Here is a 19,468-nt window from a genome sequence, read left to right as displayed (position 1 = left end):
TCTTTTTAAAGCTTTGCCCCTGTCCGTGTGCCGGGATCACGCGGCGGTGGGGGGCAGATAGAAGGCCTTTGGTCGAGGGTCACCTCCGTCCTTGTTCTCTTGAGAGCAGTGGAGAGGAAAGCGGTCACCCAAGGCGGACTTTGCCTTCTGAAACAGGGGAGGGGGCAGGAGGAGCCAGTCCCTGCCTCCTTGCGCCTCGCCGTGGTTAGGGGAGAGCTGGGGGTGGGGGAAGCAGACTGGGTGAAAGAGTTGGGGATCCTGCCTGGAAGGGCCCGAGAGGGCAGCTGACCGGTTTACTTCTCCGGCAGTTCTAACTCAGGGTGACTTGAGGGAGCACGTTTAAAGAGGTGAGTCTCGGCCTAGTTTGTTGGCTCAACTAGAATTCTGTTAGAGGAAATAAAAATAAATAAATAAATAAATAAATAAATGAGTTTTCACTTCCCCGACTTTAGAGGTTCAGACTGGGGGCGGAGACTTGGGACAGAAGATAGGCCCTGTCTCAACCATCTCAGCTGCGTTCTCGGTTCGTCCAGGACTCACCCTCCAGGCAGCTCCTCTCTCTCCTGGAGTCGCAGAAGCCTAGTTCCCAAGCGGGTGGGGTCCGCCCCCGTCGCCCCTCCCGCTCCTACGGGGATCTCCCCCCCACCCCCCAGCCATCGCCACCTCCACCACCTCAGTTCCACTCAATCGATTTTTGCTGCATGTCAACACTTATTACGGTGAGTGTGGGGGTATTTTTTCTCCTTCTCTATGTCTCTTAATGATTTCTGAGCTAGTTGTGTATTAAAGCGCTTAAAGAAAACTTTAAGGTAATCTATAGTATGAAGATCAACCTCCCCCGCGTGGGTTCAAACATGGCGAGCGCATAGCGGGAGACCCAGGCTTCGGTGGCTTGGGTGCCCAGCGAGGCACCTCAGGGAGAGCCAGAGCAACGGGGCGTAAAGCAAAGAAGGCCTTGCTTAGACCCGCAGTGGGGTAGTCTTCAGGTCCTCCTCGCCCACTTGCTACACACTGGAACCTTCGCCCACCTTGATGGCTACATTAAAACTAGGCTTTTATTTTATTAAAAAAAATTAAATCTTCTTTGGGTCTCCATGCTCGCCATTCTTCTAATACGGGATTCAGGTTGGTGGAGGCTGGGAGAAAGGTGTATACAGCACACGTTCATCCTCATCACCTCCCAGTTCCCAAATCTCAGATGTAATGCCCACAACTTACTTATTTATAAATGTATGGAAAATAAGATGTCAAGCCCTAGTACCACAGCCACCCTGATCAGAAAAGGAATCCGCTTTTCCCTGACCTGGTTTTTCCCTCCCCAGAACTCCCCAGGACTTTGAAACCCGGAGTCCTCTTAGGAGTGTAAGAACACCACCAAAAAAATTAATGGGGAAAAATGGTATCTTTAAAGTCCCAGTATTCCTCGAAAGCCCTATAAATTCACCCGTGGAGAGCCGCGAACCCTTTTAAGGAGTGTCTATAAAACTCCTGTGTTCAGGAAAGAGAACAATCTTCTCCGCCCCCTGTCACCGCGGTGACCAAAACAAAGGTCTGTCCTGCAATCCACATCCAAACTCACGAGACTCCGACGCCTGTCCCCCAGTTCCCCAAGCCTCAGTCTGTCCACCACCCACCACAGATCTGAGCTAGAAGGGGTCCGGGCTGGAAGGTATAACTTTTTGTTTTTTTGAGTTGAGAGAGGGAGGGGTGTAACCAGATCAGAGTCTTTATGAATATAGACTCCCCACTGATTGATTTATAAACCCCCAGCGAACTGCAGTTAATGTAAGCAAGCCCACTGACGTGCAAGAGACGGGCTGGACTCAGGGAGGCAGGTCTGAAAAGACAAGGAAAGGAATCTCTGGCAGTAGGTTTTTCAGAGGGAGTTAAAAACATCCTCCTCCCGTCCTCCCAAACCATTGTGTTTTAATTTAACCTGATAAACGATAATTCTAGAGGAGATGTTTTTAAAATGAACTGTTGGAAATACCTCTGTAAACACATATCTGGTGTACCTCTTTAGACTTTTAGCAGATGAAACCGTGGAGATTTTATGCTGGGCTTCAAAGTTGTCATCTCCTCTTTTCTCCTGCACACACCCCCACACACACCCAGGGAGACCTTTTCATTGTTGATTTTTCTATCGGAAAGGATGGAAAGTAGAATTTATTGTGTTCCGAATGCAAAATCTTCATTTTTGCTCGGAATATTTTATGCTTTATGTAAATGTTAGTTTTAGATTTTGTTTGAGGGCCAAGGGAGCCCTGCAAGAAAGAAAATACCCCCATTAAAGTAGCTAATTTGACTTAATTGCTCTAAAAAAAAATCACAGCTCCTCTTTTTGTGGCGATGCACTGTAGCAGTTGCAGAAAGCAGGAGATACTTGGAACTTAAGCTGCTTAGCTGAAGAATGCCTATTAGAACCATCTAGGCTCCTTTTGCTTTAAAACATGCTTTTAAAAGCATCCAGTGGCTGTGTGGAGAAGATATTTACTTTGGGGTGATAGGGTTGCACGATGGTCTTTCTTCCTCTTCTTAAAATGAGGCTAAATGAAGTTGAGACTAATTAGTTGCTCCCCAACCTGTTCGTGTTGGGGAAGGTGGGGAGAAGCCTGTGATTTTAATGGATCTCCCCCCTTCCCACACACCACCCATTCGGTTCTCCTAATGTTCTGGTCAAAACGTTTAAGGTTTCATGGGGTTTTCTCTCCCTGTCTTTTTCTTCGCCTTACGATCTTCTTTGCACCCAGACTAGGTTTTTGCTTTGCTTTGTTTTGCTGTTTGCTCCGCCGCCCGCCCCTGTCCACACCCCCCCAATTCCCCATTCTAGCAACTTAGAAAATTGCCCCGTAGTGCTGGAGACTGTTGTACCAAAATTAAGTCTTGGTGCTATTTCCTTAGAGCCTTGGCCAAAGCTTTCTTGTTCAAGATTTAGAAGAGTTTCTTTTGCTTCTTTCAGGAAGTCATAGCGCACACGGTCAGGAGCTGGAGCCTTTCTGCTAGTCTCTTTGAGGTGATAATACCTAGAACCCTCCTTACTGTCTCCGTGGAACGGTGGGGCAGGGTTTCGAGTGTGGCTCGGAACTCAGTCTAGTGGCAGCCCAGTACTCCTGCTCTGCCTCCGTCAACAGCCCAGGCAACTAAGTGTCAAGGCAGGGTTGACTCCTGCACAAGGGGGGGAAAACAAGAAGAAAACTTTGATGACATCCTTCCCTATATTTCGGGATGGAGAGGCAGGGCTTTCTCGGGTGTCACTTCTCGCTGATGGCTGCGTTTGGTTGACCGCCCGTCTCCTAGACAGCCTACACCTCGCTGTGTGCGGGCGCGGGACGGAGGGGGGGGGTGTCTGCAGACGGAGGTAGAGACCCAGCAGGCCATCCTCAGGACAGGGCTTTGCCTGCCAGAGCCCAGGGCTACAGATCTCTTTGAAAATAAAGTAATATCAAACAAAAGAAAGTGAAATAAAAGCCTTCTGTGTGCTCTGGGCCTCAGGTCGACGTTCAGTTCCAAGATTTCGTCAACCTCAGCGCCTCAGGTCTCTGCTGAAACCCAGAAATGGGGTGGAGGGGGTTGATCTTATCTGATGAAGTGGTTTCTTATCTGTTTCAACGACAAAGGGGTGGATCCTGTCTGCGGGCTGCTGGACTGCCCTTCCAGGCTTCAGCGTCCCTGCGCGGAGCTTCCCAAGCTTCAACCTCCTTCTCCTGCATAGCTGGACTAGTTTACCGATGACCAAACACCAGGCCCTGGGCAGCTGGACAAAACATTTTGGACCCTCAAGTTCCTTTCTGCCCCGCCCACTGAGCTTAGCCCTTCGGGGTCACCCAGAAGCTGTGGCTCCACCTGAGAGTGCCCCCAAGGCCAACTTCTCCTAGGGTCGTTAGATCCGGTGGTTCGGTACAGTCCAGCTCTAAGGCTGTCCATCGATCCCCACGACCGCTTCATCTCAATGTTCTGGCTTTTTTGTTTTATTTTTGTTTTGCTTTTGTTTTTGGCCGGAGGTAAGAGCTAGGGGCGGTGGAAAGAGGTCGGCCCTCCCTTTCATCTAATCCTATTTTTCTGAGATAGAAGGAGAAAATAGAACCCTGAGGGCCACCTATGCACGTCCAGTTTCGCGCTATTGGGTCTCAGCATGGTTTCCGTGTCCCTCCACATAACACGATCTGACCTAGTCGGTTGCTGGACCCACTTCCCTCCCACGCCCGCAGCCAGTAGCCCCCCCGGATCCGGGGTCCAGCACTTTTGGCTGGGGCACTTGGGCTGGCCGCAGGGTCCAGCTGTGGAGGTGCTCGGACCCTAGCGCTTGCGCCCTGCAAACGCTGAAAGGGGCCGGAACCGCAGCCTGGCTGGCGGTCCCTGGTCACAGTGTGGGCGCGACCTTGTAGCAGCCATCCCAGAGGCTGCAGTCTGTGGCAGGAGGAGCCCTCCCCTTCACATCCCTTCTCACCCTCTCCTGGCCTCTGCGTCTTCACTCCTGAGCGGCCATATACCTTGAGTCTGTCACCCCCGCCTGCCTCCTTCAAGATGCCTCAGCCCAAGGGTTAAATATTAACAGGTCAGAGCTATAGAGTGAGGTAAAACGTTACATATAAAAATGAATTATCTATCCGGTCCCAGGAGAGACAACCTATAGCCAGCTCGGCGTCTAGGGAAAATCTGACCACACGCCCTGTACCCACTCCACTGACTGCCTCTACCCATGAACCATTCTGCCGTAGGTGGTCAGGGACAGACACCGGACAGCCAATCATTCCCCTTGCGGAGCCTGAGGTTAATTGAGGGTTTTGAACACAAGCAAAAGTCCTTTCCAGAAAGGTCAGGGACAGCATTTCATCTCTTATAAGAGTTAGTGAAGGAGAAAAAAACTCCTGCATCTCCTCTGCCATCGCTGGGAGGCTAGGCTGGATGGGTAGCGGGGATAGTAAGCAGAGTCAGGAGTCTGAAGATCAGAGGCCAGCGGTGGGTGGCTACAAGCTTATAGGGCTGGTCTGGGCTGAGCACCTTGGCCTGAGATTCTCAGGAAACCATACACTCGCCCTCACCCGTTCTTCCCTTGCAGCAGTCTTTACCTTTTCTCTCTCTGACCTATTTCTTTCTATTAACAAAAAAGTAACCCATGTCCTTTTCGGACTTAGGAGGCAGGCCCAGGCATCCAGTCATTGGAACACACACGGAAAGAAAACAGTACTTGAAAGAATGAGGGACTCAGCGCTTGCTAACTTCTTGTATCCTTACCTGGGAAACACTAAGAACTTAGGCGCTGGGCAAATTCCTGAGTAGAAAGGTGATTTAGTTTCTTTTCCCTCCTTTTCCCTCAGCCTAATCCTCCCTTCCCCTCCCCACACTGGGAGAGGGGGTGCACAGGAGGGAAAGAGGGCTCCATGAAACTTCCAGACATTGCCAACAAACTGCAGGAAAAGTCCCTGCCCCTACGAAAATTCAATCATTTCTCCCCCCCCCCAAAAAAAATACTGGTTTGATTGAGATTGCAGTGCCTGTTCAGTACCTTTGCCCTGGGAGGTGGCAATCACCATTCTTCCCAACTTGGATGGTGCCTCTGACCTGGTCACTGAAGCAAGCCTATTTTCACTGAGAGTATTTACCTAGTCTTTGTACTGAGTGGGTACAAGAAAAAAAAAAGTGTCTTTGGTATTGTGCCTGTCTGGTGTGAACTAGGCACCACGGCACATCTTAGATCCCCTCTTAACTTCTTCAAAGGCAGCTACTTCTTCCCTGTGTTCACAGCCTGTGTTGCTAGTGGTCCTGTGCATTTCTGGAAAGGCTCAAAGGCTGGCAGCAGAGATGTCTAGTTAGCAGGGGTTTTCAGGGAGTCCCCAGGTGGACCCACTAAGCCTGTTCTGAGTCCTGTGTACAAGTATCAATGGGATGCCACCCTCCAGTTAGTTCTTAGGGGATACGGCTTGAGTTTAAGATGTGGTTGCACACTTAATCTCATCACTTCATGGCTTGTCACTGCTTTTAGCTCACTGCACACATTGCACACCGTGTTCTATGTCACTCCAGTGCAGCGGTGACAGCCCGACTTTGTCATCATCCAATTTTGTGTTACGCTGCTTCCCCAAGAAAAATAGAATTGACTCAAATGTTCCGCCGGTTTGCTCCAGAGAGACACTGAACACATCAAAGCAAATAAATAAAAGGAGGTATGCATCATGCACTCGGTTGCCCTTCTAGGGGCAAATCTGAGACTGAGAAACAGGTCAGGTCTTAAAGGTACCCGGTGACCAGGGAAGGGGAATTATGGAGGGTATAATAGCCTCAAATGATCTTCTTCCTCACCAAACTACCGTGTTATCTGACACCCTCGATCTATTTGTGTCCCGGGTAACAGAAGGTTTGACTGATAGGTCACAGACTAGAAGGCCTGGGTGGCTGAAAACAAGTTTGACAAGAAAGGAATCTGGGTGGGGTGCCACCATGGAGGTGGAGAGAGGATGGGGCCTGGAGTTCCAGGAGCAGCCTGGCAGCCCTGGGCTTTGCTGGACCCTGACTCATCCAGACCCTTTCCTCAGAGAATAGATACAGGTAAAACATGACAGAAGAGAAAAATCTCCAACCTCTGTGTATACCTTTGTCTTCTCGCCACTTTCTGTTTCCTTCACGACTTCCTGCCCTACTCGCCCTCACTCCGATCTCCCCAGAACCTTGGCTACTCCGGGTTTATACTCTGCCTGTCCCTCTTTTCAGATAAGCTTTGTGTTTTTTTTTTTTACAGTTCTCGTTTTTTTTTCCTATATAAAAAGTTGTTTCATGCAAATAAGAGTCTACCTGCAAACCATTTGTTGTCAAGAACATGATGTGCTCGTTTGAACCCCAGAAGCCTCAGGACGAGCAGGCACTGCACACGCTACCATTGTCTTTCAAGAGCTCTCGTGCAGGATGTCCTGGGCAGTCATGAGTACAGTTCTCTCAGGGGACAGTAAGACCCTTGGAAAGACTACCAAAGTGGGACATCTTGCCTTCAATTTACCTTCCTCAGTTAAAATAGCAGCAATAACAGCAAAATGTACATGCTTGCTTGTGTCAGTGCACGTGGTACATATGTCTGGAGGCCCGAGGATAACTTCAGATATACTATTTAGGAATACTACCCAACTTTTTATTTTACTTTATTTTTTGAGATTGCTCTTCTCTGGGTAGTCCTGGCTGTCCTGGAACTAGCTCTGTAGACAATACTGGCCCCAAATGCACAGAGATCCACCTGTCTCTGCTCCCCGAGTGTTAGCATTAAAGGCCTGTGCCACCCCTTCCTGGCCCAACTTAATAAAAAAATATTGTTAGCGTGTCTGCAGCCATGCGTGTCTTGACATGTATGTGGAGGTCAAAGGACAACTTTTTGGGACCTATTTTTCTCTCCACCTTTTGGTGGGTTCCAGAAATGAAACTCGGGTTGTCAGGCTTCATCACAAGGCCTCAAGTACCATACCATTCAGCCATCCCTCTGTCCTAAAACAACGTATTTTATTTGAATGTTTTTATTATTTTAATTTACGTCTATATCTGCATGTGTATGTTCACATATATGCAGATGACTCCAGAAGCCAGGAGAGGGTTGGACCCTATAGATCTTCAATTAGAGGCAGCTGTGAGCTACCCAGCCTGGGTTCTGGGGTTTCCACTCAGCTCCTCTGTAAGAGCAGCATTTGCCCTTAACCACTAAGCCATCATTCCATCCGTCTAACTTGTTTCAGAGACAGGGTCTTCCCTTGGAAGACCCTTTAAGTTATGGCCGGCTAGAGAGCCCCAGGTACCACCTGCCTCCACCTCCCGAGGATTCCAATCCTGGATCACCACACTTGGCATTTTATTCAGGCTCTGGCCACCAACTCAGGTTCTCCTGCTGGCAAGCAGCGCACTCAGCTGACCAAGCCAGTTTCCCAACCCAAGCATACTGTCTTACCTTGGAAGTTTCCTCCCTGGAAACTACCATTAGTGGACTTGTAAGCTGTCTTCCAGGAAAACACACACAGACCTTTGTTGAGCTGATATGCTCATCAGTTCCTCTCTCCGTCTTCCTGTACAAAGGCCCTTGGTTTGTAGTCGTGTGTGCTTATTGAATTTTCCTTCCTTTTGTGACTAGAAAACCCTTTCATTCTCATGCCTAACTCTTTTAGACTAGAACTTGGTTGGAAGATATCCTTTCCCCATTCATGAGCTTCCACATTCCCATTTCCTTTGACCTCTTTGCTTTTCTAACTCCTTCCAAAGTCTCAGCTGATGTCATTTTAAATCAGCCCCACCATCTGTTTGTTCAATCTAGTTTCTAGAAAGTTACTGTTCTCATACCTCAAGACTAGCTTTTGCTGGAATAACTCCTTTGGTAATTCCTAAACAGGGTATTGTATTGTGAGGTAAGATTTTTGGAGGTCATTTTTTAGCTTTTATTTGGAACTTGGCACAGCACTTGACATGATAGTAGATGTTCAATAAATACCTATTGATCAAATGGTATAATTAAAACCTTTGTGCACAGAAACAAAACATCAAAGACATGAAGATCTATTTGGTTGGCATGAATTAAATCTCAGGTTAATTCTAATTAATTTTTAAGCCTTTTCTCAACAAACCAGACGTGTAAGAGTATCTTGTAGAAGTTTCTTCTAAATCTTTTCATCATCTTAATGACGTCAGAGTGTTTCTAAGATGTTGAGTCATAGTCTAGGTTCATAAGATGCCAGACAAATGCTGGCATATTGATTTTATCCATAAGGATGTTTCTAGAAAATTTAGCTTGGGAAATAGATGTGGTAAGTAGGTAAAGAAAGGAATTATGGCTGGTCATGGGGGGGAGGGGCGGTTCATGTTGGTAATTGCAGGACTTAGGAAGCTGAGGCAGGAGAGTTGCTGCAAATTCAAACCCAGTTTAGGCTACAAAAATGAGATGATACCTAAAATGAGAGAGAGGAAGTGCTGGAGTGGGAGAAACAGAGAAACCCAGACTGTGTGGGTGTAAGTGAGGATCAGACAAGGCAGATGTTCCCAGCTTGTCTAGATAAAGGGTCCTAATGTCCAATCCTTGAAACTATGTTACTCTTTAAATGATTTTTCTGTTTACAATAGTATGAACATATATGATGATTCTCAAGAGTATAAAGACAATTCTATCAACACAATTGGTCTATCCATTTTTTTCTTCCTCTTTAGTGTTGGAACGAGCATTGGTTTCTTTTTAAAAATATTTATTTATTTATTTATTTTGCTGGGAATTGAACTCAGGACCTTTTTTTTTTTTTTTGTTTTTCGAGACAGGGTTTCTCTGTGGCTTTGGAGCCTGTCCTGGAACTCGCTCTGTAGACCAGGCTGGTCTTGAACTCACAGAGATCCACCTGCCTCTGCCTCCCGAGTGCTGGGATTTAAGGCGTGCACCACCATCGCTCGGCTTGAACTCAGGACCTTTGGAAGAGAAGGCAATGTTCTTAATCTCTGAGCCATCTCTCCAGCCCCTCACATTTTATTTTTTGCTAATACAAATACGTATTATGTGTTGTAGGACTCTTGGTTGCTTCTGCTTGTGTGTGATTGATATATGGTCTCTCTATGTAACATTGATTGTTCTAGAACTTGCCATAGAGAACAACTGACTCCTGCGTGAGATAAAGGAATGCACCACCATGCCCTGCAACCTCACATATTTTTTTTTATTCTCTTACTGGTGGCACTGGTCCCTACACCAAATGCCATATGTATTCCCACTTTCCAGAATTTACCATGAACAGAAACTCATCTCACCAGAAACACTGGAACTTTGATGAAATATCTATGAAGCTTTAATAACTCTTGATATTTGCCAGAAAAGAATTATTCTCCCATTAAATACATAAACAAAAATACACATATAAACAAACAAGTAAATGGTGAGGTCCAGAGTTATAAAGAATTACAACGAAGAGCATCATTTCTCATAATGAATCTGTTTTGGTCATGGTGTTTCTTACAGGACTCACTCTAAGAGAGGACTCACTGACTAGAGTGAAACACCAAGAAGAGAGTCATTAGAGAAATAGAAAAAAAAAGAATGTAATCTTGTAAAGTAGGTACTATCATTTTCTTATCTGATGGATTGATGTTGAAGATTAGTTTGCCTCAGATTGCTTAGTTAATCAATTGTATATTCAAGACTGGAAAAGAACTTGTTGATTGACAACGTGATTGAATCGAGTGATTAGCAGTACACTCTAAGGAGAGGTGTTTCCGGAGATGATTAACTAGAGGAAGAGACCTATCCTGTCTGTAGATGGCACCACTCAATGCATTAAAGGCCCAGATGAAATAAAAGAGGTAGGAAGAAACAGTTATGAGTGCGCCCTCTCTCTCTCTCCCTCCCTGCCCCCCCCCCTCTGCTTCCTGATTGCCAGGAGGCAAGCAAGCAGCTTCTGCCATATGACACCACTCCCATGCTGGTCTGTCTCACTACAGCCTAACACAGCAACAAGTCATCCTCTGAAACCATGAACTAATATACAAATTTCCTCTTTAAACTATCTCAATATTTGTCACAGTGAGGAAGAGTCTAGCCCAGGCACTAAACAATCTCACTGCCCTGAAATTATTACTGTTCTTCTCTATTACCTTTTGATGCCATGATTGGAAAATGCCATTTATAAAGTAAAATAAAATTGTTGTTAAAAGTGACATGAACACAATAGCACCTACCTGTCTTCTGAGATGCTGGAAAAACTAATAATTATAATGACTGAGCTGAAGATTAAGTTTTACTTTCTCTTGTGTATTTCAACACACATTTCTTTCTCTTTCTTTTTCTTTTTTCAGTTTTCTTATGTGCATTGGTGTTTTGCTTGCATGTACATCTAAATGACAGTGTCTTATCCCCTAGAACTGGAGTTATAGACATCTGTGAACTGCCATGTGGGTGCTAGCAATTGAACATGGGTTTTCTGAAGAGCAGCAACTGCTCTTAACCTCTGAACCATCTCTCCAGCCCCTCAACACACATTTCTTAGAGTAAAGAAATACACAGAGCAGATGTGGAGAAGCCAACAATTCATGATATTTGAACATGTGATATTTTAGGTATAATAGGAAAATCAGTACGTTCTCCATGACATCAGTGAAAAGGATCAATCAATCTATCTATATATCTATCTATCATCTATCTATGCATATGTATAATTGTCTACAAATACAAAAATGCATGACAATCAGAAATATGGTATATAATCAAGTTATTTTTTCCACTTCATTTGTATATTACTGTCCTGCTTTCTTGCTCCTCCTTTTCCATCTGCACTGTCCATCCTTAAGGCTATCTGAAGACTTTAGCTTGCACATCCCTGCTCTGGAAAAAGCCCCCCTAACACTCTGGCAGTAAGTTGAACCAGACTACCCCTCCTTTGCGCTTCCATGGTGTTCTAGTTCCACGTCTTGCTGCTATGACAAAAGCAAGTTAGAAGAGAAAGGGTTTATTTTAGTTTTTAGTATTTAGATTTATTTTAGTTCACAGTTTTCCAGGTTACAGATCATCATAATAGAGAAGACACAGTGGTGGGGGCTTGAGAGAACTGGTCATATTTTGCTTTCCCAGTCAAGAGCAGGGACAAATGAATGTATACATGCATGCTTACACTCATCTTTCTTTCCTCATTCCTATACAGCTCAGGATCTCCTGACTAGGGAATGGTGACACCCATAGTGGATGGGTCTTCGCATCTCAGTTAACACAATTGACCAGCATGATCTAGAGAACCTCTCATCAAAGTCCCTTCCCAGGTGAGTCTAGATTGTGCCAAGTTAACAAATGATCATATCAAAGCAAAAGATGAGTGTTCAAAGAGTATAATTTGGATGCTTATATTTAGAATATCTCACTTGGGATTTTCCACTACTCTCACATATTCAGATCACACATTTTCTATGATGTTCAGGATATCAAAACTACAATGAACCAGCATGTACTATTATGGGAAACCCTTCACCCAAGCAGCCTGTTGCCCATGTTCCTGTTAGCAACTCCCAAGAAGCTCATTGACTCACCAAACTAGACTGGAGGGGAATAGTTTATTTGACCTGTAGTTAGTTTATGTTGTTAGTGTTCTGTGTGGGTTAGTAGATATTTGTCTCTTCAGGAAAATTCATGCAGCAAACTATGTGATTGAGCTTGGGAGCAGAGCCTGCAGCTCTTTAAATACATGCTGCTGTAGTTCAACAGCTTGACTTTCCTCACCTCAGAGTCCCAACTCCAAGATTCCTGACTATAAAACACTGGATAATGTAAATGAGAAGAAGCAAGTGCTTCCTCGCTGGATTTAAGGCCTATAGGAAGGAATTCATGATTGGCACTGTAAAATTTGTGAAAAGCCTAAGGCTGGAGAGGTCAGAGGCCCCATCAACAAATTTATTGCTGCTGTTTTGCTAAACGGACATAATATGTTAATCAAATTACTCTCTGAATACTTATGTTTATGCACATAGATTAGTACCAATTAGTACCAATTTCAGCTTAGGTCAGAGAAGCTGTTTTCTTCTTCTTCTTCTTCTTCTTCTTCTTCTTCTTCTTCTTCTTCTTCTTCTTCTTTCTTGGCTTTTCGAGACAGGGTTTCTCTGTGGCTTTGGAGCCTGTCCTGGAACTAGCTCTGTAGACCAGGCTGGTCTCGAAATCACAGAGATCCGCCTGCCTCTGCCTCCCGAGTGCCGGGATTAAAGGCGTGCGCCACCATCGCCCGGCAGCTGTTTTCTTCTTTTAATTAACTTTCTTTTTATTCTTTGTGTCTTTCACATTATGCATCTCAATCCCATTCATTTTCCTGTTCCCTTTGTGTCTACCCTCTGCCCTCCAAAATAAATCAAAATCGGACACTACATGTTGGGGTCCTCAGATGTTCAATGGTAAGTAGATAAAATATCTTCTAGTGGCCCTCAGCTAATGTGGCCTGGGTGGTATTAAGGGGGTGAAGGAAGATCGTGTTATATACACAGACACACACACACACACACACACACACACACACACACACACACACAGTGGAATAAAGCTAGAGGTAGGGAACTCTCCCAAGATGAAATTCTTGGAGAAGGAGTCTACCCTACTATAGAAACGCAGGCTGTATATGATAACCGCACACTGGATTTATGCTGCACACAGCTTTCAATACTTGGGACAGGAAATTTTGGCTCAAATAATCTGCAAAATTTAAACTATTACTTGACTCAACTAAAACAGCACAAGATTGACGAGCCCCAGGGGTCTGGCAGCTTTTTTACATGTTTCCCAAGGAAGGAGCTCTGAATTTAGAGGCACACACACACACACACACACACCCCTGTTAAGCTGTTTTTTGTTTGCTTTTGTGATTTTTTTTCTGCCTCTGCTGCCACACTTATTGAAGGTCTATTATGTTTCCCGCACTTCCAAAACCGTCTGCTCTGTATTAGTTCAAGACACTAGATTTTCAAACTGTATCTAATTACAGATAAGATAATATCTTTGAAATGAAACAAACTGAATATTATCTTTTACAAAACTGGAAAATCAGGGGTGAAGGTCCCCTGTACCTTTCCACACCTTATCTGAGTTTGGCCTACTGCTTAAGTGTCTTTTATGGAGTTTTAGGAAAAGATTATCCCAAGGAACCTGAAACATGATCTTAAATGCCAATGCTATGCAGTGCTGCAGCTTGGAGGACTTGGTTCTAAAGACATTGTGGGGAAAGGTTATTTAAAAAAAAAAATGAACCCAAACTCTCAATTAACTATAACTAAATAGCGTGACGTGCCCTGAAACTCTAGCTTTCCCCATGGGACGTTCTCCTCCTCCCAAAAAGCAGGCTGATACAAGGCAGCCCAAACCTACACACAGAGGCTTAGAAGCACAGCCATGTTGAAGGTATTAATTTCAGCTTTCAAGGTTATAGCCTTGAAACAAACAAATTGTGTTTGTCCAGTAATTTCTCAGGTGTCTTTCTCCCTGAGCCTTTCCCAAGGCAAATGGTTACTACCATTTAGAGTGCCCCTTAGAGAAAATACCAACGTGGACAAGGAGGAACACTAGCCACTCACTTTCGATGTGGGTGGTCCATCTCAACCCTTGTCCCGTGGCTGAGTTCTAGGTCTGCCTAGACTTTCCGTAAGCTTGAGTATTGAAACATCTTTATTTGTAACTTAAGATGCAAAGTCTTTGAAATAATAGCAGGTAATTGAATGTTTCCCATATGAAAACTGGAAGGAATTCTCATTCTATTCTGTTGTTAAGACTATGGTACAAATTTATAGAAGAAATTAGAAGCTGGGGGTGGCAAGATGGCTCAGAGGGTAGAGGTGCTTGGGATCAAGGCTGACAACCCAAGTGTGAGTCCAGGGACCTACCTGGTAGAAGGAAAGAAGAGATTCCTGTAATCGCTTCTCCAATCTCCACCAGGGCATTCTGCGCCTATTTTTGGTTTCATGAAACAGGGTCTCATATTTAGCCTTGAACTCACTAAGCCGGAGCCCCTGGTCTTAAATTCCCACTCCTCCTGCAGGATTACAGGCATGGACCATGAAACACAGTTTAAAAAACAAACTAACAAGAAAGATTAAATTTCTTCACGCTAACTTAAAAAAAAAATATCTTGGGGCTTGGGCTCAGTGGTTGAGAACAGTTGTTGCTTTTGCAGACTGCCTGGATTTGGTTCCCAGCACCCACAGACGGCTCACGACCATCTGTAAGTCCAGTTGCAGCCGATCTCATGCCCCCTTCTGACCTCTGAAGGTACCAGGAGTGGTGGTACACACATACACATGGAGGCAAAGCATTCATACACATAAAAATAAACTAAAACATATATTTTTTAAAAATCTTGATTATCATCTTTATCCTTTTCCATATATTTCCAACATTTTCTTAGTTGTTCTGCAACTAAGAAATTCTTCATTTGCCCTTATTTTTAAGTGACTGATTTTATTTTATAAATTTCTTATTTGTTTGTTTTTTGAGACAGGGTTTCTCTGCATAGCCCTGGCTGTCCTGCAACTCACTTTGTAGACCATCCAACCTCAAACTTAGAGACCCGCTTCCCTCTGCCTGTTAAATGCTGGGATTAAAGGCATGTGGCACCATACCCAGCAACGTTAATTTTATTTTTAATTGTTATTTTATCAAAACATATTGAAAGCACTTACAAGATTCTGCTAGGCATAAGAGAGGAAAAGAAGATAATAATTACTTCTTAATTTTATTTATTTTGATAAAGAGTATCACTATGTGAACTCTCAATTCTCCTACCTCCTCTTCCTGAGTGCTGGGATTACTGGCATGTGACAGGACACCTGGAACAGAAGTACCTTAGAGAGAGTGTGGTATTTAATTATGATAACAGAGTATGAGATAAAGCATGCCATTCTAATTTAGCCAATGAAGAACCTGAGGTGGCAAAAGATTTGGTTTACCCAAGATCATCCAGTTTAGTTAACTCTGGGATTGTTTGGACTCCAAAGACGTTTCTCTTAACCATATACAACACTCCACTACTACCCGCCACCTAAAACTAACAGGCAAGGCCTATTTAGGTCCCTTCCATAACTCACAAAGGACCTCCATGTAAGGCAGATGTGCTAACCACTGCACATGGATTGTTGCTATCCAAGTCCTAAGAAACTAAAAATATACAAGCGAAATCAAGCAGTCAAATGACTAAATCTCAGTTACAATGTGGTGCACGATACCATGAACTTTCAAGGGGCCAAAACGAACACTTGGAGCAGAGAAGATTATGTTTTCAAGTCCTACTGACTTTTCCATTAAAAGTCGGGTTTGGCAGAGCAGTGGTGGTGCATGCCTTTAATCCTGGAGGCAGAGGCAGGTGGATCTCCGTGAAATCAAGGTCAGCCTGGTGTACAGAAAGAGTTCCAAGACAGCCAAGGTTACACTGAGAAACCGTCTCAAAAAAAAAAAAAAAAAAAAAAAATTGGTAGAATTTTAATGAAAGTGAAGGCAGAACATTTGAAGCAGAGGAGGAAAATGTGAAATTGAGACTTAAGGCTGTGTGGGATGAATTTGGTGAACCAAAAATAATATGGTATGGGGAAGAAGTGGAAGATACGCTTGGAAAGCTAAACTGTGGCTAGGATGCGGCAGACACTGAAATCGAAACTACACTGGCAGGCCATCACAGAGCTGGGGAGGAGCTGGGACTGAGGTTTCTGGGCAGCTGGAGGAGAGTTGATTTTGCGTTCTAATGTGGTGAGGGTGTGTGGCTGGAGGACCCTGCTGTGAGAGGTTAAATAATTTAAACTGGGCTCATGGTAGAAAATAAGAAAAAAATAGGTAAATTATAACCAAATAGAGCTTTTCATTTAAAAGATTTACTATGGTCTGCCTCTACCTTCCAAGTGCTGGGATTAAAGGCATGTGCCACCACCACCTGGATAATATTTATTATTTTCATGTGTATATATTTGTGTGTGTCTGCATAAGTTTATGTATATCATGTTTATGGCCCACAGAGACATAGGCATAGGATCCCCCAGAACTAGCGTTATATTTATAACGGTTGAGGGAACCGAACTGGGGAAGTATAAAAGAGCAGTAAGTGTTCTTAAGCACTGAGCCATCTCTCCAGCTCCAGATTGGGGTTTTAGAAGATAACCAGGTTAGAAAACTGGGGACAGGCTTTGGCTAGGGAGTGTCCCTAGTGATAGGAGAAATTGGGTACCAGGAGAGGGATTTTATACCTATTAGCAGTTTATTAGCCAACTTAGCACTTACGAAACATCCACTGGACAATAGCTATAATTTCATGGTGGAGCAATTGGCTAGCCCATGAAAGTTCCCAGGCTCAATCCCAGCAGTGGGGATGAAAAAGTTAAAATCTATGGTATGTCAATCATAAAGCAAATGTGGGGGACAACACGAATAGCAACAAAAGCACTACCTCTGCTCTTGAGAAGAGTAGTGGGCAAAGGTGATGGATTTATCCTACTTCATAATTTTACCGGAAATCAGTACTTGCTGTATATATAACTCTAGCAATTCAATCATATGTTAATAGATTCCTGATTAGAAATCTACACTCACTTGTTGAGGGCTTTGTCAGCCTAATCCAGTCTTTGAAAAACGTGTTCGAATTCTGAAAAGAAGTTGGGGCTATGGCATACGTGACATACTATAATGTAGGTTCACTCCTGCAAATTGGTTCTCCGACTTCTACCTGTGTGCGTATACACACATACCCTACAAATACAATAACAAATAAATAAACTCCACTATTCGCCATACTAGTCAGTCATTCCAAGTTCAAAAAATGTTGTTTGTATAACAGAGATACGATTCAAAAAAAATTAGGTGGTGTATAAAACTGAATTTGATCAAGCTTTAGTGATTGACAGCTGAGAAAGCTGTCAATGGTTGGGTGAATGCGTAGCATGCATGAGGACTTGGTTTCAACCCACAGAGTTACACAACATAAAAATAGTTAATGGATAAATAAGGGTAAATTTAAACAGTAAAAATCATTAAATATCTAAAGAGGTAAAGCTGGATTAATAGAAGCACCAAAGTAGTAAATTATCATTGATGTTGCTGAGCGTGACCCCTTCCTTTTATGGTAGTGCCAATGATTCCTGAATCCTATGACTGACATTCTTCTGCAGCCTTTTCCACAATGATTAAGAGTTGATTTCATACCTAGAAGACATTGAGGGTGGTATAGGCATGTATTTACAGTAGACCATGTGTTTACTATGCACAAAGTCCTCAGTTCAATTCCTAACACTTTAATTGAAAAAGTGATATTGAAGAAATGATCTAATGCCACTGCCTAGACTAAGAGATGAGAGACACGCAACTTTTGCTTAGTTTTCCTGAGATTAGCTCTGTGACAACGGGGTAAGAAGCAGCTGCTGTGTCATGAGGTCACTCTGACGGTCCTATGAAGAAGTCCATAAGATTAAAGAACTAAGAGCTTACCAGCCACACGGGGAAGTGTCTGGGGAGCCGACATGACAGCCACTGTCACTTCTTAGATGGTTACAAGGACAGTCAGTATCAATCCAACCTCATAAAAGACCCTGAAGCTAAACCACTTGGATAAGCTGTTCCCCAATTCATGACTCGCAGAAACTGAGATAGCAACTCAAAGAGTTTGGGAATTTGCTATGTATTACTAGTTAACTAATATATCTGGAAGTGGGGTGCCACCAAACAGCATGATGACATAAATAAATAAATAAATAAACAAACAAAGCAAAAGACAAAGCAGAACTGGGAGAAGAGCTCAGCGGTAGAGAATTTGCACCCTGCCCCCATACCCACATAAGGTCCCAAGTTCCAACCCTGGCACTGTGAGAAGAAAAAGGAAAAAGAGGGAAAACTGGGTTGTTTGGATAACAGATTTCCAGTTAGAGCTTTGACGACGTTCCTTGGTTTCCTTTGCAGTTCACAGAGAAATGTGAGAAGACTAAGACAGATGAGTGGAAGAATTGTCAAACCAGCAGAACTCAAGAGCTTCTGACTTTCAAAATGACCAGGCTTTCCAAGATGGAAAACAAGGCCAAAACAAAGAAGTGGCTTCTAGACCAAGATTCAAGGCAGGACTGCCAGACAATCTGGGCCTGAAAATGAAGCCGAGGACAGGATTGTGAAACTCTCTGCTAAAACCTTAGGAAGGCCCAAAGTAGTGCTTCAGAGAATGACTGAGTCAAATGTGGTGTGTATTTCATTAGTTCAGTAATTTCAGCTGGATCTGTAAGTAGAGAAGAGATGATGTTGAAAGACTTGTGTGTATGCGTGTGTGTGTATGCATGTGTGTGTGTGTGTGTATGTGTATGTGTGTGTGTGTATGTGTGTGTGTATTTGGAATCAGTCCTAGTAAAGCTTACAGGGTACCTATTTGTTTCCATGAGCACACAGTTGTCAGGAATGTCAATAGGTTATATGTGAAAGAACAGAGATGGAACGAAAAGGAGAGCTTCTAGACCGTTAGTTTTCTGTAGGCAGGAACCAGACTTAGAAAAACAAGCTGCACATCACCAAAAAGAAGTACCCTCCATAGTGGAAGCAAACGTGTAAAGAGCCAAGAGTCACAGCTGGATAGCCATTCCCAGGAAGCAGGAATGAGCGGGCATGAAGAACTTCTAATATTTGCCCAGCCAGATTCGAGCATCTCTATGAACCGGTGATTCTGGCATGTCCCGCACTCACTGTGCTTTGAATGGCAGTGTTTATGGTGGCTATTGCAATTCTGCCCCATTGTGTGGTATATATGTGGTGGGGGGCATCTTGTCTATTTAAGCTTCATCTACACGTCGACTTGTTTGGCATGCAAGAGTCTAGACTTTGGGATGCTGTTGCTATGGGATGAGGCTGTTGAGAGCCATGAAAAGATGGATGTAAGGATATTTCACTCATGGATGACTGTGGTTGGAGAGGATAGTCAGCGGGGGATGTAAGATGAACTCATGTGAGTGAGCAGGATATTCTCCGAATAATTCTTTCTCCTCATGCTCCTGGATAGTC

At 44.0% G+C, this 19,468-nt stretch overlaps 1 long non-coding RNA gene across 1 annotated transcript; it reads left to right on the top strand.

Annotated features, from left to right (window-relative positions):
* Positions 1 to 554: 554 nt before the first annotated feature.
* On the top strand, positions 555 to 19,307 carry LOC142853833 (uncharacterized). The gene is made up of 3 exons (XR_012911268.1): positions 555 to 719; positions 11,634 to 11,748; positions 18,389 to 19,307. It is a non-coding gene; the product is annotated as an uncharacterized LOC142853833 (long non-coding RNA).
* Positions 19,308 to 19,468: the final 161 nt, after the last annotated feature.

This window comes from Microtus pennsylvanicus, chromosome 7 (assembly GCF_037038515.1).
Source record: "Microtus pennsylvanicus isolate mMicPen1 chromosome 7, mMicPen1.hap1, whole genome shotgun sequence".
Taxonomy (NCBI): Eukaryota; Metazoa; Chordata; class Mammalia; order Rodentia; family Cricetidae; genus Microtus; species Microtus pennsylvanicus.
The sequence above is the reverse complement of the archived record's forward strand: the minus strand, read 5'-3'. Positions and strand labels throughout refer to the sequence as shown.